We start from the raw sequence: 7,500 nt of genomic DNA on the forward strand, positions 1-7,500 counted from the left end.
GCATGCAGATGTTATATTAAGGTGGTTTTGGTGCATCATGTTTTGTGCAACCCATAAAGCCGGGTCCACATTTGTTGCATTTCCATGTATCGTATCATCTTTGTGTACCACCTAGTGATACAATATGGTGCAACAGGGTATTGTACCCACTTGTTGCATATCTGTCTGCTGTATATGGATATGCAACAAGTGGGTACAATACCCTGTTGCATCATATCGTATCACTAGGTGGTACGCAAAGATGATACGATACGTGGAAATACAACAAATGTGGACCCGGCTTAAGATGTTCATGCTTGTTTTCCTGATTGTCTGGAACCAAGCTGTGGTGGTGTACTTAAGTGTTGGTTCTTATGAGCAGTTTCTAAACTGATTAGTTTCCTTCTTTTGACCAAAACCTGTGATTAGTACTCATCTTGGTATACTTATTTCCTCGTTGATTTTCACTGTCAGGCCTTTGATGTGTGGCTGATGGACACGAATATATAAAATGTGACTTAAAAGCCCGAAAATATCGACAGCATAAAACATAAATCGATACTTCGTGCGGGACTTTTCCTCCAAGTGTTGATAAATTTTAGACAATATGGTTTCTCCCTTGTACTTAAGGGCCCCTCATAACCGAATGAGACCGCGTGGTATTAGTCAGAACAAAATATCTCATGGTCTTCGGTTGGGATACAAGGGCTTAGGAAGGTTGAGACTGAGTCTTCTTTTCCTTGTCCACTTCCTCCCGCATCTCCTCCTCTTTCTCCTCCTCCTCCTCAGAAGAAGAAGGACGTTGTTGTTTATGTTGTTATGGACTGTAGTTAGTTTACCAAAGCTTCCATCCTCGTGGACTCCGAAGAAAGTGTGGGCAGTGCTCTTCAACACGGTAACGCACTTGGTAGGTTTCGTTCTTCATTTCGAGCGAGTCCAGAACAAAGGCTCATAAATTACGTCACCGTGCTGAAGGGGACTAAACTCGGGCCAGAGACACAATTGGACTTTTATGCTCAACTTTCGACACTTGGACTGCGCGTGATTTCGCAGGGCTGTCGCGCCCGCCTTCAGGCAGCGACGAACTCTGACGATCAAGTTCTGCAAGAAATGGCTATTCAAATAATGCGATAGTTTTCACTGTCGAGGCTGGATTAGAGTAAGATCATTCAGCTGACATTACCCCCATTTTGTTCCTCTGTATTTGAACTTTGTTGAACATTTTTTCTATAATTTTTGTATTGGGTGGTACTTCTTTATCCCTGTTGCCGTCAGACGATTTTATTAATCCGTACCCCCCCATATATATATATTAACGATCGGATTAGAGCGTCGCTACTTGCGGCGGAGGTCGAGATGACAGCAGTCTAAATCCTGCCGTCAGCGAGTTGGACCAAGGGCACAGTTCACAAAATTCCAAGCTACAAAGTCCTCTAAGGGGCACCGTCCTAGCCTCCTAACAGGGGGAGTTCGCGTCTCGATTAACCCCTTCCATATCGGGTAGCGTTTTTACTTTCCTTCGGGCTGCCGCCTGGATATTTTTCCTTCATCACCGTGGTACCCGCCGCCACCCAGGCAGTAGACAAAGGGTTAAAGAGGTCCAGGTGGGAAAACAAGAGCACAACCACAAGTCAGTGTGGCAGAAATTTACAATTCACCACAGCTCAAGTCTTCTTCCTTGCGGTTACGATTTTTTTTTCCTCGGCTCTTCTTGCAAGATGGCCTCGCTAAAGGGAGTACCAAATCTCGGGGAAGCGCAGTCACAAGGCAGGTTTTTATCTTTTATTGCCACATTTTGGCTGATTGGCCCTTCTGCCCTGTGCGCTGGTTGGGTCGTCTTCATTGTCGTCGTTGTCATTGTCATCGTCGACGTGGTGCAACGTCCAGGGGAATTTTATTTACAGGAAATTTACTCTGGTCGTTATCTCGAGTCGTCAGTGCGTCAGTATTGAATGCATCCCTTACTCTTCAACACGGTGACGTAATTGTGGATTTTTGTTCCGGGGTCGGTTGGGTGGGTGGTTAAGGGGTTTGGGGTTGGGGTTGGAGGGGGGGTTAGGGGGACTTGACCTAAGGGTAACGACAGATCAAGACCACTTTCAAGCGAGAGTCCGCCCCTTAGGTACATAAAGTCGTCCGTCCTCAGCAGTGACGAAATTGCATAAATATATCACTTTGTTGAGGTTATGCAGTTCGTGTAGTCTGCAGTGGTTCACTTCCTGTGGTCCGTGGACCACCTAGAGGGCCGCAGTTGGGGCCACGGACCGGAAACTAGTAGCAGCAGTGGATGTCTGATTGTTCTATTCAATGTTGAAGTGCTCATCTCCAGGAGGTCAAAGAACAGTAGTACATAAATACGGGATAGATGAAAGAATAGCTTGAAAGAATCTCATGGGGTTCTCAGCCTGTTTTGTCGTGTATTGGGCCCATACTTTATGTATTGCTGTTCTTTAGCCTCCTGTAGAAGACCGCTTTTCAACACTGAATAAAATTGTCTTGCATCCACAAAGTTCCACTAGTTTTCGGCTTGTGGACCCCACTTGTGAAACTCTTTGGTCCCCCATGGGGCCCACAGGAGGTCCGGTCCATGGACCCTCAGGATAAGAACCCTATAGACCTCGAGTGTCCGAGATGCACTAAAGAGGATTTGTGGTCATTGTTGTTTAGATATGACATTTTGAAAGTGGAATTGAGGATTTGTTTCTACAAAAATAATGTGGGACCCACTGGAGTTTTTTTTCTTTTCTCGCCAAAAGTCGTAATCACTGATTAAAAGTACTTTCATGAACTGAAATTTTCCTCTGTATAATGACAAAAATATTCGGAACATGAGGTGTCAAAGATTTTTATGTACTTGCACACGTACACAGAACCTCATATTTTTTCGGTACCATCTCCGACTCGGAAATTGCGATTCCGGGTTATAGTGTTGTGCGTAATAATAGAAAGAGGACCGGAGGAGGTCTCGTATGTACTTTCATTTGCAATGATTTAGCATTCAACCCCCGTACAGACCTTATGAGTAACGAGGGGCTCGAAGCTGTGTGGGTAGAAATATTTTTACCTAAATTGCATCCCATCTTATGTGGGGTCTGTTACAGACCACCGATACCTAGTTCTAATATCTGAGTGTAAGCCATTTCATCAACCGTGCTTGAGACATACTATAAAGAGTTCTGTTGTGATTTCCATGAATGTATGAATACACGAAAAGAATTTTTGGCCTTTTTAATTCGTAAAAAATTATGTATTGATGCTAAACGAAAACTTATGGTGTTCCACTTGCATGACGAGTCCTTGTGGGAAAGAATGTCCAAGAGTGGTAATTTGTGTGTAATAACCAGCTCATCTGTCCATGGGAACAATAGCGCACCGAAGAGGTGGTAAAAGAGATTTAACGAGGTTAGCGGAACATTTTTTGAGTAGAGATTATTCTCAAACCTTAAAGGAATAAGCAGTTTCGTTGTTATACGTTGATGGCTTATGAGTCATTCAGAGCTACGTCAAGGGGCTCAGGGCTGTGGGAGCTTTGTTGGGAATGGGAGTTCACAACAGGGAGGAGGTGGCGTGGGCCACATTAAATAAATGGGATGTGGGGTTGTGGGAGTCACAGAAATATTTCAGTCTATGTGCCATCCATATAACAGCTGAGTGTTAGTTAACCTTGTCATAATCCTCACATAGCATTGTGGTTATTTTAGTTACATATACACGCGCACACACACACACACACACACACACACACACACACACACACACACACACACACACACACACACACACACACACACACACACACACACACACACACCTTCGTATATTACATCTTCAGTGCAAAAAAGTATATTGCATTGAAGATGTAATGCACAAAAGCGCTCTGCGTCGTTAGTTTCTTTTTCCAAGTGGTTTACTTTGCATATATATATATATATATATATATATATATATATGTATATATATATATATATATATATATATATATATATATATATATATATATATATAATGTATGTGTGTGTGTGTAGATTACAGATCAGAAGGGACTAAAACGATCAGAAAGGGTCATGGGGTGTTAATATCAAAAGTAACAGTAATCAGGAATATTTATGTTTGCGTGATGACCACCTTGTCGGTAATGCAGGAAGGCTCATGCCCAGTATGTTTACAACAACATTCCTAATAATTATTTTTTTTCGCTCATAGGGAAAAGATGGACATGAATGGCAGTACTATAGCTGCCTGTCTGCTTGCTAGCTTGTTTGCTTGCTTGTTTGTTTGCTTGCTTGCATCAAGGGAAACAGTATTGTAAGTGTCACTGCCTTCTATTTTTTGTGGGTAGTAGGACCAGGTTTGTTGGCACCAGTAGTGGCCGTGGATAGTAGAATTAACTCTTTTGTTGGTGCCAGCGATAGTATCTCGGGTAGTAACATCACCTTTGCTGGCGCCAGCGGTGTTGTTTCAGATAGCAACATCATTTCCTTTCCTGGCGCCGGCAGTATCATTTCGGATATCACCTTTGCCGGTGCCAAACGGTATCGTTTCAGATAACACCATTTCCTTTGCTGGCGCCGGCACTATCATTTCGGATGTTACCTTTGGTAGCTCCAGCATTATCATCTTAAAAAGTAGTATTATCTTATTACCATCACCTTAGATCAGTAGTTCTTAACCCTTTTCATGTAGGCATCCCTTTCAAATCAGGAGTCGGTTCTCGCACCCCCTGAATTGTTGAAATACAAATTTGATGTGTATAAAAGGCAAAAACCCATTTTTTAATGTTCATTGACAAAGCTTACATTTTTTGTGTCTGACATAAATACCGAGTGTTTTTATTGATAAAACTGAAAGTACATGATTTACCTGTGCTGCGCGGGACATCTAGTGACTTGCTGTTCCTCTCTCTCTCTCTCTCTCTCTCTCTCTCTCTCTCTCTCTCTCTCTCTCTCTCTCTCTCTCTCTCTCTCTCTCTCTCTCTCTCTCTCTCTCTCTCTCTCTCTCTCTCTCTCTCTCTCTCTCTCTCTCTCTCTCTCTCTCTCTCTCTCTCTCTCTCTCTCTCTCTCTCTCTCTCTCTCTCTCTCTCTCTCTCTCTCTCTCTCTCTCTCTCTCTCTCTGTGTGTGTGTGTGTGTGTGTGTGTGTGTGTGTGTGTGTGTGTGTGTGTGTGTGTGTGTGTGTGTGTGTGTGTGTGTGTGTGTGTGTGTGTGTGTGTGTGTGTGCGTGGCATCAAATGTTGGTGCCTTTGTACTGAGTGCTACTCGCATGTTATGTTCACAATTGAGCCGATTTCTGCTCATCGTTTTGATGTGAGGCATACATTTGCCTCAGAGTCGTTTTTCAGGACAAAAATAACATGCGTTTATAAAAGTATGTTTTCCTTTCCTCGCACCCCATAGGAACTGGTCTCGTACCCCCGGTTGAGTAATACAGTCTTAGTAGCACCTCCTCTGTTGGCGCCAGGTATAGCTTCGACTAGTAACATCGCCTCTGTTGGCGCCAGGTATAGCTTCGACTAGTAACATCGCCTCTGTTGGCGCCGGTTATTGCTGATGAAATACTAAATACCACCACAACCGTTATATTTGCACGTTGTAGTCCTTGTTTTGTCCCTTCAGCTGCACAAAATCGCTTCAAGTCCTTAACCAGAACAAAACATGTAAAGAGTGTCACCGTGCCGACAGGGTTTGAATTTTTAAATTAGATTTTTTTCCATCTGACTTCGTTATGGACATAAAGGTCTTTTGTCGACCTCTTGCTTTATTATTGTGACTCATTGTAACCACCAATAAGCAGTTATTACACCGTCGCTTTACAACGGCAATTTAACAGCGGCCGTGCTGTGGCCTCTCTGTTCACGGTTCTCACGGGATGAGTCTGGAAGATGCCCCTCAGCTGAATGAAGTCTGCTACCGCTAGCCAGAGACATATCATTAAACGAGGTCCGTCACACAATTGAATTAAATTGTCTGGCGTGAAGTGGTACCACTGCCTCCACCACCACCACCACCATCACCACCATCACCACCAACACTACCGTCACTATCATGACCGCCACCAACATCGTCACTATCACTGTCATAACCACCCCTTCCCACCACTACCACTATCGCTGTCACTATCATAACCACCATCGCCACCACCACCACCACCATCACTATCACCATCACCATCACCATCACTATCACCCTCACTATCCCTATCCCTATCACTATCACTATCACTATCACCCTCACCCTCACCCTCACCCCAGCCCCCCTCATCCCCACCCTCACCCCCACCCTCACCCTACCAACCCCCGCACATATTCACACCGGTGCCACCACCACCACCGCCGCCGCCGCCGCCGCAACCACCACCACCACCACCACCACCACCATCACCATCAACATCAACATCATCATCAACAACAACAACAACAACAACATACCTGCATCACTACTCTCAAATACGACGCTATACGCCCCCCACCCCTATCGCCATTGACCCCCAGCACCTCCCAACGCCACTTTTCGAAGTAACCCCTCCCTTCTTTCCGAGTCCCACCCCTATTTCCTTCTGTTACCACACATTACCTTCCCCTTTTCCCAGGGAAACACCCTTTATCTCTCTCCCTCATTCACGGACTCCACCCAGCAACCCTCTTCTCCCCCTTACTTCTCCCTTTCCCACTCCCCCTCTTCCCCCTAGAGTATGGATGGAGGCCCACTGGACAGCGGTCACCCTCGCGAGTGACCAAAGGCGGCCGGAATGGGCGGCTGGCTATTGTGACGTCACACTCCATCAATTTCGGCGCGGTTTTACGAGTCGAATAAACTGTAACAACTCTCCTCTCGAAAGTGACATCTGCCTCTCTCCCCCTCTCCCCCTCCCCCCTTCCCCGTCCCCCGCCGGCTGCCTACTCAGCTGGTGCGTGCAGCGCGCTAGCGTTCCATCTGGGAAAGCTCGGGGGATCTTGTTTCCTTTTGCAGAGTTCATGACTTTTGATATGACGGACTGGAATCGACGGGTGGGGCTCTGGCCAGTTCGCCAACTTGGTCCGCGCCTCCTTCCTTGTGTAAAATGTTGCTGTGGCCGACTGCGAACACACTGTGCCGCCTTCTTTGGCTGGCCCCCGGCAGACTGCAAAACTCGACCATCGCGCCATCGTGAGCCTTATGGCGTCTTTACACACGGGTCAGTATCCCGTGCCCTGCCTCGAGAAACAAAGGAAGCTGTTTAATTTTACAAGAAGAGAATACGAAAATTTATTCATTTCCAGAACAATCGGAAGGATTATCCTGAACGCACGTGACTCCAAACCTTAGAGAGCCTGTGTACAAGGGCGATAAGGGAATGCACGTCGGTCCAATTGATCAATATCTCGAAAGATTTGGAAACCTAAATCCATTACTGGCCCTGGGTTTAATTGGTCGTTTTGTTGATGTCCAGTAGTTTGGCTCCACAGTTGGTTGATGGACGACGTGGGAACGATGTCGGTAAACTAGCGCAAACTGTTGGTTCTGAAATATCTGGATTATCGGGGGGAA

Source organism: Oratosquilla oratoria, chromosome 6 (assembly GCF_046742065.1).
Source record: "Oratosquilla oratoria isolate Oo_2021 chromosome 6, ASM4674206v1, whole genome shotgun sequence".
NCBI classification, from domain to species: domain Eukaryota; kingdom Metazoa; phylum Arthropoda; class Malacostraca; order Stomatopoda; family Squillidae; genus Oratosquilla; species Oratosquilla oratoria.